This window comes from Talpa occidentalis, unplaced genomic scaffold (genome assembly GCF_014898055.3).
Source record: "Talpa occidentalis isolate TD23 unplaced genomic scaffold, MPIMG_talOcc4v2.1 talOcc4.17, whole genome shotgun sequence".
In the NCBI taxonomy this organism is placed as follows: Eukaryota; Metazoa; Chordata; class Mammalia; order Eulipotyphla; family Talpidae; genus Talpa; species Talpa occidentalis.
In genome coordinates this window covers 1,447,059-1,461,226 of record NW_023601754.1, presented here as the reverse complement: position 1 = coordinate 1,461,226, position 14,168 = coordinate 1,447,059, and the positions used below count along the sequence as shown (strand labels likewise).

The 14,168-nt window shown below is 57.7% G+C and overlaps 1 long non-coding RNA gene across 1 annotated transcript in view; it reads left to right on the top strand.

Annotated features, from left to right (window-relative positions):
- The first annotated feature begins 669 nt into the window (after window positions 1-669).
- Window positions 670-14,168, top strand: part of LOC119248876 (uncharacterized) — a 191,034-nt gene continuing 177,535 nt past the window's right edge. Inside the window, exon 1 of the long non-coding RNA XR_005125997.2 lies at window positions 670-849. This is a non-coding gene — a long non-coding RNA (uncharacterized LOC119248876). The remainder of the gene's footprint in view (window positions 850-14,168) is intronic.

The following is a 14,168-nucleotide window of genomic DNA, read 5'->3' as shown; positions in this document are numbered from 1 at the left end:
GCGTGCGGCGCTCCCTGCTGGTGGGCACACGTCTCATGTCCTGAGTGTTTCTTGGACAGTGGCCTTTCAAGCTTCACGTGACTGTCCTGGCATCTGGGGTGCTGTCCTTCAGGGTGGCACTAGGGCATCTGTCCGGACATCTGCCACTCGCCCAGGGGTGCGGTGAACCTCAGTCTGCTTCTCGGAGGGGGTTTTAAAGCATATGCACTCAGGCCTGCTGCCCCGGGCCCTGGTCCCACCATGGCCACCCCCTCTTCCTAGGGACGGTGCTTTGGCCTTTGGTCTTGCACGCAAGCTGACCTGGGTATTTGTTCAATGGTAGTTTGGGCTTATTCAGACCAGTAGAGTTTATTCCATAGTATAGGATGGAAACCTGTCCAGTGCCCCCCAGTGCCCTGTGTTCGGGTGACATTTTACAGGTGAAACTTTCCTCTAAAGGGGTGTCTCTGAGCACGTAAGAGTGGAGGTGTTGGGGCCAGAGCATCCTGGCTGCATCAGCTCCGCCAAGTGTCTTCTCTCTGAGCCGTCTGTGCGTCTAAGAAATGAGTAGGGTTGTGCCTGCCCCTGGAAATAAGGTCAGGGCTAATAAGACCACGCAGCCGAGTGCTTCTTGGCACGCCCGGCACAGAGTGTCTGTAAATGTCCTTTGTGTTTACAGGGCCTTGGAGATGAGCGCCTCTCGGGAGTGGGGATGACGTCTCGCTTCCATCTCCGCAGCCTGGACGGGAGGCTGGCACGGCGGGCCGGGCGCCTGCTGGAGGAGTGGGGACAGACTGGCTGCCGCGGCTGCCGCGGGCACAGGTGCACTGTGCTTTGGTGTCGCTCCTGCTCCGCGACCTCCTTTTCCAGGTAGGACTGCCGCCGCGTCCCGCCCTCTCGCTCACCTTTTCTCAGGGGTTCTGGCGTTGGCCACTTGCTTTCAGTCACCCTGGTTGTGCTTTCAGTCACCCTGGCTCCTCGCTGGAGCAATACAGTGTCAGCTTTATTTTAAGGCTGACCTGTTTTTGAGGAAGGGGTTTCAGGTGAGCAGCCAAGCGCACGTGGGGTCACCACCTCGCCGGTCCTATGGGAACGAGCGGTCAGACTGCAGTGGGTTGTGAGGGCAGCCTGGGCTCGGTTGCCTCCTGTTCCGTGTTTGGTGATAGCTCATGGCAGCCGCGGGCCACGGGCTTCTGCACGTCCTGCCTTGCTGCGTGTTGTGCTAGGGAGAGGGCCTCGCTTCTTTCCCGGACCACCCCTGGCTTCTCTTCCACCCTCAGACTCTGCCTAGGAGGCGCCATCAAAGGGCAGCTGACTCCTCTCTCCCCTCCCCAGCACCGCCGTCTGGATCCCTGCTCGCTGGCCTTTATGGCACTCCTGTGTGAACTGGGAAGAGATGTCTTCCAGGGAAGATAGTCAGAAAAAGCGCCCCCACCCCTGTGAGGGTGCCACCGCCCTACCTTTTGTGCAGAGGTGAAGGTGCTCTGTGCTCTGGACAGGGCAGCGTGACGTTTGTAGCTGGGCTTCCGCGGGAAGCCAGGTGCTGATCCTGGCAGCCCCGTGTCAGCCGCCTGCACCATCAGCTTGGAGGCAGAAGGGTCGCCCCTGCAGCCAGGTGGCCACATTCCTCACCAACACCCGGACTGCTGACTGCATTCGGAGAGACAGACGTGTGAGGAAGCCAATGACATGGCCGTAAGCGCCCTTACGCCAGATTTCTAGATGGCGTCTGCTTCCCCCGCAGACCCAGGGTGTAAGTGGTGAGAACCTGCTCCTGTCACGAGACTCTTCCTGAGTCACACACCCCGAACAGCGCAGGGGATGTTGCTTCCGTGCTGCCGCCTTTTGAGTCCAGGTCCCCACGGCTCTTTGCTGTGCAGACTGTGCTTTCAAACATCCTTTTCAGCGCGGACTAGCATGAGACTTGATATCCTGGTTATGCTGTGGCCAGGCTTTCATTTCAAGGGTCTCAGCACAGGCCATGCGTCACACATGATTGGGGGTTTACAGGAACTCTCTGGAGCCTGGTCTGTTTCATGTGTCCATATTGCAGCAGCTTTGCGCACAGGTGTGTGGCAATAGTGGTGTTTAACTTTATTTATTTTCATTTTTATTATTTATATTAAAAGGGCAGGTTTCTTAGGGAAGGGATGAAACAGTAAAGACACTTGCATAGACACGAGCAGGCAGGAAGAGCTGCCCCAGAAGGGATAGGGTTGCTAAGAGAGGCCTGCGTGGTTGCAGGCGGGGGCCTTGACAGGTCACGGGCAGGCAGGAGGCTGCTGCCCTGCAGAGGAGAGCTGGTGAAAAGGGACGCCTGCAGAGTCACGGGGGGCAGTGGGAGTGCTGCTGGTGTTCAGCTTTAAAAAGAGTCTCCAGACCGTAGCTGCAGAAAGTGCCCCTGGGTGATGAGACCTGAACTCGCCCCACCTGCACACCTTTCTGCAGGGCCTGGACTCCCTCCCCGCCTTGTCAGCGCCTTCCCCTTCCCTGGGGGACCTGCGGCCTGTTGTTCTTTGCAAGACCCCTCCGGGTTCACCCAGGCCTCTTGTTCAGCCTACTCTCCCCTGCGTGCTCCAGCCCAGCTCGGCCCTCCCCCTCCCTGGCCTCCTTTCTCCCTCTCTCGGGGCCTCGCCCTGCCAATGCTGGCCCTGCAGTCCTGGTGGCTGCTTAGCCCGGGAGGGTTTAGCTTGGAGGCGCCAGGTCCACACCCCGCTGCGGCTGCCTGTTGCCCAGGCTCCGGCGACACTGCGTGGGCTGCCTGTGTGTGCCGGCACCATGCTCACCGGCTAACTGAGGGCTGGTGGCAGCCCCCTCAGTGGCCTGGTCTGGGGTTGCAGATGCGAAAGGGCTGGGCAGAAATGACGACTGTTGCTGCTGTGGCCGCGGCTCATTTTTGTATCACATTCAGCGTCTGACTTAGTGTCTGGTGTGAAGTAGAGGAACAAGGATATTTCCCCTTTGTTGTTCTTAAAGGAAAATATAAAGGTAAGAAACACACTGAAGAGATCTATGGGTTTTGCCAAAAGGGTGAACAATAGAGAAATACAGAGAGTGAAAAATGGAAACTACCCCCTTCCTCAAATTTCCCGGCCAGAGACAGCTGACGTGGTGGTTTGCTCGGCGGCCTTCCCAGGTGTGTGCCCGTTTTGGTTTTATAAAGATTGCTCTATATTAAGCTCGGTGCCCCGGGCCGTGCGTGCGGATTTTGCACAGGGATGTTCAGTCCGTAACGGCTGCTGCCTGCAGCGACAGGACCCGCAGGCGGCCTGCTTTGGATGAGCCCCAGGTCTAGGTTCCTGCAGGAGGCTCGGTGGGGACGGCACCTTCTTGTCTCGGCTCCTGTCGCACACCCATCCTGCTTCTAGCAGCCGCCCCGCGTGCTCAGCTTGGAGGTGCTGGCGCAGGAGCTGCCCTCTGCTGTTGGGGCCCAACTGCCACCACAGGACACCTGGGTCGCCGCAGGAACGGTGCCCTCGCCCTCAGCTTTGTCTTCCGCGCCACGTGCTGGAGCGGCTGGGGCCAAGATCTTCTGGGAGAAAGGGCGGCTGAGTGGGAGTACATACAACGGTATTTTGCAAAAGGAGGAAGCTGAAAAGGTTTAAAAAGCATTATAGAAATACAACTAAATCACCAGAAATATTTCCTGACCATTTGTGGGACTGTTCTGAGCCACATCATGGAAGGAGGACTCTGGGAAGAGCCTCTGGGAAGAGCCCAAAGAGTGGGTACAGCCCCTGGAGAGACCACCGGCCGGCTCTCAGCACCCCTGGTGTGGACCGTGGGTGCTGCTTGGCCCCACTGGCCTTTTAGCATTCATACTTACAGGAGAGGGTGGGAGTCCTAGCGCCCCTGACTCCCAGGCTGGCGTCACGAGGCTGCTCTGCATGGCACACGCACATGGGCCTGAAGATGCATGAGTTGTCTGTGCATCCATCTTGTCACCTGCGGCCTGGGGCCTGCCCAGGCAGCCTGGAGGGCTGACTTAGTGGCTCAACAGAGATTGAACGGCTGCGGGCCTTGGTCTCAGTTCCCCTCAGCACCAGGCCCAGTTGTGGGGTGCCGGGCAGCAAGGGAAACTTGTGGCCAACAATGTGATGGGCAGATGGACAGCCAGCACCTGGTAGATGGAAAGAGGAAGCAGGGTACTGCCCGGAGCATGGGGATGCCTGCTTTGGTGGATGCTCAGGGCGTCCTCTTTGAGAGCTTCACTTAAGGCCTTTATCGCATGTGGCAAAAGGGACTTTGCAGATGTGGGTTCTTTAGGATCTTGGATGTTCCGGTGGGCCCAGTGTCCCCACCGGCTCCTCAGGAGAGGGTGGGTGGCCAGGGTCAGAGAAGGCAGGAGTGCCGACCTGGAGAGGGCTCAGGAGTCCCAGCCGTGCGGATGGAGAGGGCCGGAGCCAAGGAGCACGGGCGCCTCTCGAAGCTGGAAAAGGCAAAGACAGATCCTCCCCTGCACACCCCGGAAGGAGCCGGCCCCGGCTTCGACCCTGACACCCGTGTCGGATCTCTGACCTCGGGGCTGTGAGGACTTTGCCTTGTTGTGTTCGCAGTTGTTAAACCCGTGGTCGTGGGTCGTGCAGCCAAGTGACAGCGCGTGGGGGCTTGAGGGCTGGAGGAGAGGGACGTCACCGCTGCACCTGGCTGGGTGGCGGCTCCCTGTTGGAGCCGGGGCGGACGTGCTGCGAGGCGCCATCGGTGGCGGTCCTGACGCGGCTTAGCGTGCCTTCCTGTCCGCGGGCGGGGAGGGCCGCGCGGGGGCTCGGGGCCGGCTGCGAGTTATGAGCTGGTGGGGTGGTGGGGACGCGGCTGGCTGGCAGGCCCTCCCCAGGGGCCGCTGGAAGAGAGGAGGCACTTTCCTCGCAGAGGAGCGAATTGAACGTACGCCGTGGCTTGCCAGCTGGCCAGGCAGGCCCTTTCCCGTAGAAAGGGGAGACAGACATAAAGAAAGCAAGAAGGTGGGGGCAGAGGGGTGCCTCCCACAGCACCCGGCCTGAGTTTGAGTTTCGTCAGGTGCTGCGTGGCCTGGGCATCCCCTGCCAGCGTACCCTCGGGAACTGTAGGTAGCTGGCTTGGGGGGGAGGGGGGCGGCGGTGACTCGGCAGCCTTGTGACTGTGTGATCTGCAAAGCCCCTGGAGGAGCAGATGGGCCTGCTCACGCCGAGGTGGACGGCCTCGGAGGGGCAGGAACCCACCCGCTCCGGGAAGCGTAAAGCAGAGGAACTTGGCAGAAACTCAACTTCTCTAAAAGTATTAAAAGCCCGTGACCCGCAGCGGCTGGATCGGGAGGCCCCTCAGCTCCGACAGCAGGTCCTTGACCGTTGAGCCCCAGGGCGGCCCTGGCATTGAGCAATAGGGCTCTGCCCTGGCCCCCTCCCCACTGCCCACCCCGCCCTGCTTGCGCCGGAGAGGAGGGGCGGGAGGGAGGGCAGGAGCGAGGTGGCCTGCGGTGCGTGCACGTGGCTGTGCGCCGTGTGTCCGCGCAGCTCCCGGGCTGCCCTGGGCGGCCTCTTCTCCTAGGAGGGACAGAAAAGCCCCGCGTGGCCCCAGCGCCAGTCCTGGGCTGCCGGGGCTCGGGTGGCACAGACAGTGCTGACGAAGTCGTCCTCTGCGTCAAGCTCTTGCTCCGCGTGGGGCCTGTTCTAAGCCTCTTGGCGTTTGGAGCAGTGCTGAAAGCCAGAGAGCGGAGGTCATGTACCTGAGGCCAGGGCGATGGGGCAAAGCCACTGCTGTGTGGCAGTGAGAGGGCACTTAGCCCTTGTCTCACCTGCCAGGTGGGCTTCTTCGCCCCCAGGGGGCTCTTGTTCCCTTGGCAACCCAGCAGGGAGGCGTCCTCCGAGGCCACAGGCATCTGGATACGGGCCCCGGAGGCACAGGTTGGCGAGCCTTGAGGGCTGCAGTGCCCTGACTGCAAACCTCTGCGCGCCCTTCTAGAGTCTTGCACCTTTGCTACGTTTCAGGAGACACAGGCTAAGTCTGTCTGATCAGGAGCCCACTCCTTGGGCACGCTCTAACCCCATTACAGAGGGAAAAGCGAGGCTCCCCTGTTGAACCCAGGGGTGGGGCAGGCTCCCTGTCCTCTCCTCCCGATGGAAACGCCCAGGATGCCAGTCTGTGCCAAATCTTTCTCTCGTAGGAAGTTCAGAGTGGACTCTGGGCACACCCTCGGTACGTCCTGCCCTGGGAGGGTAGGTGGGACTGCACAAATGTCTCAACTCCTGTCAGACTGGGCACATCCTCAACGTGCGTCCTTTTGACTTTGACGTGAAGACACGTGTCACAGCGCACAGCGTGGAGCTGCAGGGCTGCAGAACCTTCCAAAAGCAGCGGGTGTGGAGGTCGGGTCCTGGCCCCACCTTTTGGCTGTTGCTCTACTAGCTGCCATACCCACTCTCCGCCTCACTTTACCTGGCGGTGCAGGCTTCTTCGTGAAGGTGAGCACAGTTTCTGCCTTCATCTCCGGCCTCCTCTTCCTCTCAGAAACTGAGACCTGGAGAAGTGCCTTTTATGGGTGCCACCTGCTCTTCCCAGCAGCACCTTATTGACAGATAAACCCTTATTTTCTTTCTAGGGGGGATTTTGTCTGAGGGCCCGTTTCTCAGTGAGAGCACAGCCAGAGGCAGCGCGCGTGGTGCTTATGGAACCCTTGAAGTGATGGTGGGCTTCTTGCCCCACCCTTCCAGAGGCTGGCTGGCTCCCCGAGCCGCCATGGTCTCGCACCCTCAGCGCCTGGTCTGGGTGGGTGAGCGCAAGCTGCAACTGTGTGGCCTTGGGGAAGGCACTGAACCTTCTGGTATGTTTCCTCAGCTATAACACCATCAGCTGGGGCTCCCACGGCTCCCAGAGTTGACCATATTTTCACTATGAAATGAAGAAATGTCTTCAAGGAATTTTCTTTGAGGCCACATCTGCCCAGAAAATAGGCTGGAGGGTCACGTGGCTGAGGGAGGCTGAGCACTGGCCTGGACTATGCTGACAGTTTCTCTCTCCCTCCGGCTGTGGGTTAGAGGCGTGAGGGTGTATTTCTGTGCTGACACAGGGTAACATTCCTGCTACCTCCGGAGGCAGCACAGACTCACTGTGGACAGCTTGGAAAGCACAAGCAAGCACAGCAGCAGCAGCAAAGCAAATGGGTGGGGAATTCAAAAAATGTAAAACCGAAAGAAAGTGAAAAGGAAAGCCACACCAACGTTTATGGCCAGATATGGGCACCATAAAACCTCCTGCTTCTTGGAAACGCCATCTTGCTCCCAGTTAGGAGGAGCCGTGAGATCTCGGGGTGTGACCATCTTGGAACTGCTGGAGGAAGCTTCATTTTCTAGAACCTTCTCTGGAATTCCAGATGCCTAGTGTCCATGAGGGGGTTGGTGTGGGTGGGTGGCCCTGGCCTCATGCCTCTAGCAGTTGACCACAGAGCTCAGACCCCTTTCTGCGCCAGTTGTTAGGTGGGCTCGAAAGAGACCCTACCTCCTCGGTGGCTCGCCTCCGGCATCTGTAAGTGGGGCTTCTGGAAGCTGATAGATGTGATGTGCTTGGGACAAACATGCCCTCTGCCTGGTGCCCCTTCCTGGGAGCAGAGATTCAGCACTATTGATTTAATGAGAAGCGCTCAAGTGGCTTTAAGAACACAGCTTCTGAGAGAAGCCGCAAGCAGCCGGAGGAGATAAGGCAACTGCTCCTGGGCAACTGCTTCTAGCTCTGCAGGCGCTGTTTGGTTAATCTGGTTTTCAAAAACGAAAAAATGCCAAAACAGAGTTGTGAATAAACACGGCGGTTGACGGCTCTGTGGTGGTGTCTCCGCTGATACCGTGACTGCGTGGCCTCTGGCCTACACGCAAGACCTTGTGACCGGGCACAGCCACGCCCCAGTGTGGGCGCCACCACATGCTGTGCTAGCACCCTGGCCAGCGCGCAGCGGGCGCCCGGCTGATGCCATGTGAATAAATGAGCGAACGAACGGGCGGGTGAGACGCACCGCCGTGGAGAGGGCGCAAGGAAAGAGCGTGCTGCCTCTAGGCTGGGGCTCGAGATTCGCGCTCAGGTCCCAGCAACACCAGTGCTTCCCGTGCTGGCTGAGGGGGCAGCTGTCCCCAGGCCTGGCTCCCTGGCCATGGCTTGCGCTGTAAATGTGCACCCTCCTTTCTCTTTCGTTTTCCCTTTCTTCTGCTTACGGTTCAGAGCCCGCGTGGGAGATGAGGCAGGGCTGTAAGGGTAGGACGGGTCTCAGCAGGATGCTTTGAGGCAGCTGCTGTGGAGGTGGAGTCTATCCCTAAAGTTCTGGGGATGACCCCAGGGGCTCTCACTGCTGTTCTCTTTTCCCTGATGATCAGGGGCCAGCAGAAGAGACCTCGGGGTGTGTGACGGTGCAAGGACCCCTTCCTGCCTAGTAAGCTCTTGTAACCCTGGCCTCACCCGCTGCCAGTGGCTGGTGTGGAGGCTCAGGCCCACTCCAGGTGGTGCCGGGGTCACTGAGAAGGCATCGGGGTGGCTGGAACAGCAGCCTCCGCGGCCTCTCCTGCCTCCTGAGACCTTTGCACCTGGAGGATCCCAAAGGAGGCAGCTCCCCCTGCTGGCGGTTGTGGCACCCTCCCCCCACCGCGCCTGTCCTGCTGCCCGAGGGTGTGTGCTCGCACTCCAGTCCAGCACTGTCCTCTGCTCCTCAAGAAGTCTCGGGCTGGCATTGGTGACTGTTTTACAGATGTAGCCTCCTCAGCATATGCAGATGAGCCCACATTCCCACTTCTGGATAGATCTGTGAACCCGTTCCTGTCCCCAAGGACTTCCTGCCTGGGGTCCATTAGGGCCCGTAGTTAAGGATGTCTGTGCATTGTTGTGTCTGTAGGGAGAGTGGGGCGACCTATTGCCCATCAGCGGGGAGGAGCAAGTGGGGGGGGGGGCAGATGATAAGTTTAAAAAGAAATAGGACCAGAATGAGTGTTCAACACAATTACATGTATCTACCAGAAGTCCAGTGCATGATTGAAAGCCAGGAAGGACAGATGAAATTGTCAATACATGCACTTTTTGTTTTTTAAAAGCAACCATAAAAAAGGGGCTATCATTCTTACTGTATTTGTAGATTACAGAGCAGAGCACAGTGCGGAGGAATGAGCTACAGCCACACATCACAACACGATGTGCTCCCAAACATCACTGCCAGCAAAGCAGACCAGGAACTAACAGTCCACACTGATTCCACATACGCAGAGTTCAGAACCAGTCAGAAAGGGTCCCCACTGCTAGGAGCTAGTTTGGGGGCTAGCCTGGGGTGGGTAGTGGTCAGGTGGGGTCTGGAAGGGGGCTTATGGGATGCTAAGAATGTTGCATTTCTTTTCCCGGAGTGGTTCCCCAGCACCGAGCATGAAGCCAGCTGTCTGCCGATGGGGTGTGTGCCCTGCACCCAGCTCACACTCGGGACACGGCCAGGAGCACAGCAGTGGACGTTGTCAGGGACCCCGGAGGACAGGGGCTGTGCTTGTGGCACGGGAGGGGTGAATGAGAAGGTCCTGAGACCTCCTTGGTGCCTCCTGGGCATCCCAGGTGCCAGCAGAGCCCCCTAGTCACTCCCTGGGATTGCTGGGGGGGGCAACTTGGCTGGCAGGAAGAGAGGAAAGTCCCCTTTGGTTTCTTTTTCTTGCCAGGGAGGAGCTGCAGGGCTGAGTTAATTTGACACCTTAAGTGAGATGTTGCAGAGGAAACGAAACGGAGGGCTTGGGTTCTGACCTGAGCAGATGGGGACCTGACCAGACAGAGGGCAGTGATGCTGGGGGAGGTCAGAGGGATTGGAGTCCCTCTCCGGGGCCTGAAAGGAGGTCAGGGTCCCCCAGTGGAGTTTACAACCTCACGCTGGGGATGAGGTCATTGGTCAGATTTTGGTTCTGTCACTGGGGCCTTTGGCCTCAGTTTCCCCATTTCTTTTTTCTTTTAAAATACTTTTATTTATGCATACAAGAATTGTAGGCTATAGTTTCGGGGGGGTGAGATGATTCCACCAGAGACACAGTGGGGAGCAGAACAGGCAGATCTACTGAAATACACCACTAAGGGGACCAGCGGGCAGACAGGAGAGGTCAATGTGCCACGTGGGTCAGCTCCCTGATGGGGTCAGATCCCCATAAGGGATCAAACTTATGCCGCAGTGGCTGAGGATAGCTTGATAGGGCCTCCCCCTGCGCCACTAGGGAGGCCCCAGTTTCCCCATTTCTAAGGGGAGGGGATTGATAAAATGGTGCCTACAGCCCTGCCTCTGTGCACACGGCCGTTCCAGCTTTGCTTCGCTTTCCTCTCTCTTCATGGGAACAATCGCCGCCCCCAAGTGAAAGAAATCACCAACAGGAGTGTTAAGGCTCCCCAGTGCTGCAGTGCCCTGTGAGTTGTGATGGATTCTGTCGTCTCCAGATCAGCTGGGAGACGCTGCACGCCGGCCCTGTGCCAGAGCAGGTCGGCCGAGCTCCTCAGACTTGAGCCTGATGTCTTAATTCCTCTTCTCATCCTCCCAAGGCCTCTGTCCAGGCTCTGAGTGCATGAGCTCTTGCACGACGGCTGTCTCTGTGAGCTGGGGGCCCTGTGTTCCCGTGGGGTGCTGCAGGGAAGCCTGGGTCCAGGTCTTAGTGTTGCTGCTTCCTGGGCACGTTTGGGAGGCGACTTCCTTCCTCTCTCGGCTTCTGTGTCGGTAAATGGTGGTGCCGCAGTCCCTGTCTCGTGAGATGACGGTGCAGACCACGGGGAACAGAGGCACCTGTGGGTGCACCGCACGCGGATGCGGGCCCCAACACTTCCTGTCGTCAGGGCTGCGGGGAGGCCTGCTGTAGATAGCCACAAATCTCTGCACACCAGCGGTTCCCAGTCTCGGCAGACAGGAGAGTCACCTGTGGATCTTTGAAGATGCTGAGTCCCCCGTCCACACCAGAGGCGGGGTGAACCAGCACCTCTGGCTGGGTCAGTGGGAGATGGGGCTCCCCAGGCGGTTCCTACGTGCAGCCTGCATTGTAGGTCAGCGCCGCCCAGTAGGAAGGTGGTGTGGGTGCGGGCCGCGGGGGCGGGTTCGTGAGCCGCGTCAACACAAGGAAAAAGAGCGCGGACGCGCAGTGGAGTTCAGAGTGCTGTTTTACGTGGCGTGGTGGCCTGTAAGCCAGTATTGAAGCACATTCATTTTCTGGACAAGTCTTTGAAATGTGAGTATTTTATTCTCAGAGATCTCAGTTCAGACTCCCCCTTTGTTAAGTGACCAGCAGTCCTCAGAGCACCCACATACCGGCAAGACGGGGGCCACCTTACAGTTGGAGAGACTGAGGCTCAGAGAGGGGAAGGCATATCCCGGCCCCTGCAGCTGTTAAGCAGCAAAGGAGACAAGCTGGGATGCCTTGGTGCCCCCTTTTCTCCCACGCCCAGTTCCAGGAGATAGCCCAAGAAGCAGGAGTGAACAGAGGGCAAGCCCACTGGAAACTGCCCCCCAGGCCCCCAGGGCTGTGTCCTCAAGGCCCACACCCCTCATTGGGCTGGATCCCTTTGCAGGGGTGATTTCTCACGCACCCATACTCATCACCCGCACACAAGCGGGCCCTTCCCATCTCACCGGGCGGGTGAGGGCACAGCGGACACAGGTGAGACTGATGTTCTGGTGGGCACCCCTTGCCAAAAGCAGACCCCTGCAGGCTCTGAACTACAGAAGGCAGCCTGATCCTTAGGACTGAAGCTTCCAGGGGTCCCGGGATTATCACCTCTGAGCAGTGGCCAGTCTGTTCCATGGCTTGGACAGCCTTAGCAGGCAGCTTTCCTCCGACAGGACTCCTTTCTGGTCCTTGCCCTTTATTTTTTGAGCCATTTTGTATATTTGCTGGGGTTTGTCTCTCCCTGCCAGAATGGAAGCTCCAGGAGCCAAAGGGGGCCCAGCGTACCCCTACTCTGTACACAGCTGTCAGACCCAGTGATCTGCTCCTAGGCCAGCACCTGGATAGGTGAGCATGGCAACTAAGGACTGCGTGCTCAGTTGGGGCTGGCGCTGGGAGAATGGAGGTGCACAGGCGGAGGGGGGCGGGGACGGAAAGCCACGGCGTGCTTCCTGTGCTCAGAGATCCCAGGTGCATACTTGGAAAACGCCTGCTCACAGGCCCCCTAGGCTGAGCTGTGGCCCCAGAGCCCATGGAGCAGTCCGGGTACCCCTCACTGTGCTCAGTTCACCCTGCCCCTGCAGCAGCTCCAGGCAGGCAGCAGCTCCAGACTGTGGCGTCCGGAGACTGGCAGAGCTCAGGGACACCAGAGGCCCGTGCTGTGCTGTCGTGCCCTTGTTCATTGCGTCTGTCGGGGCTGAGTGCCGCTTACCTGCGAGGTCCCCTCCCTCCTGAGGACAGGGCGTGGCGCACCTATTCTATAGATGGCCCAGCTGATGCTCAGGGAGCTGACATTGCCCCAAGAAATGGAGAGGCCTGGAGTGCAGGCTCAGGCCCCACACCGCTACCACAGGGGAGCCTGCTCAGCAAGAATGGCGTGACATGGACACCATCAGCATAGCTGGATCTCAGCAGCCATGCCAAGGGACAGCTCCCCCTCTGAAGCAGCACAGTCTCTGTAATTCCATTCATATAAATTCTAGAAAATACAAAATAATGATATCAGTGGCTGCCAGCAACTCAGGATGGCAATGTGTGGGCACCTACGTATGTCAGAGCTCATCAGATTGTCTGCATTAAATACATATGGCTCATCACACCTCAGTTACACCGCAATAAATCTTCTAAAATGGGACACCGACTTCATAAAGAGTGAAAGAAAAAAAACATAAAGATGCCAATGTTAAATTATTGAAACCAGACAGTAGGCCAAACTGGTGATTGCCTGCTTAGTCTTTCAATTTGAAAATTCTCGTAACAGAAAATTGAAGGGAAAGAAGCCAACGCTGGAGTCAAGCCTCCAGGAGATCAAGTCTAATTCTGTCACATTCCGGTTGTGAGAGCTCAGGTGAGTGCCCGTCTCCCAGGCCGTGTGCCTCCATCTGTAAGACGGTCACACGGAGCAGTGCGTGCAGGGAACCAGACGGGTCCTGCCAACTGGCACTGCAGGAGCCTGGGCTGCAGGGAGCCGGCCTTCCATAGAGGCAGTCTTCATTAGTAGGTCAGCTCCCTGATCTGGGAGACATCCACACTGAATCAGAGAGGCTGAGAAACTTCAGTGAGGCCACACAGCTGGCGCCAGGTCTGAATCTGGCCATGAAGAACCAGCTCTTTGGGACACTCATTGGCAACTGTGTTGTTCTGAGAACCCTGAAGTAAGCAGTCTACGCAAATAGTGGCCTGGCCCTCCTGCCTGGGCTCAGACCATTGCTCTGGCCAGCAGAGGAAGCCAGGCCTGAGCACCAGAGGTATTTTTAACTGGGTGGAGATGTGCACTTTGCATAGTTGGTCTTTTTCACAGTTTGAGGCTCAGGGTCCCCACAAAGTAGGGAAGTAGATTTTGTGTTTGTTTAGATAGGTGAGAGCTGACAGGCCCAAACCCCATTATCAGAATGCGTTCTCTAACATGGAATTGGGCTGGAGAGACACTTTCCTAAAAATGCATTAATTTGGTTACTGCTCTTCATACGGAAACCTGACACGGGCAAGGGGCCTGGCAGGGTGGCAGGCGCCTACCACACGTCCCCCATGGACACAAAGACACTGCAACATGCGAGCCGCAGGGGCTTGGCAGAGAAAAGGTTTTCTAGAATCAGAAATATCTTGGGCAGTCATCTCTCAACTTTTTGGGATGTTGCTGCTTGGTTTGCTAGTGGTTTTGTTAAAGGGAGTGGAGGGGTAGAAAGGAAGTCTGAAGGTCAGACTGCAGAAGAGAGGAAGTTGAAAGGTAATTTACTCTGAAGAAAACAAACTGGGGGATCAGGTTCCTGTTTGACTTTTTTCAAGCCTCTTGGTGGCCATCAGAGGAGAGGGGCTGTGTCGTGCTAAAGTCTGGGTTGTGAAGGGTTCTTTGGGGTGGCGCTCGCGGAAGCAGCTGGGCTCCAATAAGGGCGACCCCTGATCGTGGCACAGGTGCCCACCCACAGGCTGCTTCTGGTGCACGAGGAGTGAGGAGATTGAGAGAAGGGCCATCTGACATGGCTATAAAACAACCTGGCGAGAAAAAGAATAAAAGGTTTCCGAATTGGAAAAGGAGTAAAACTAGCACTTATTTGGAGATGACATGATAATAGAAAG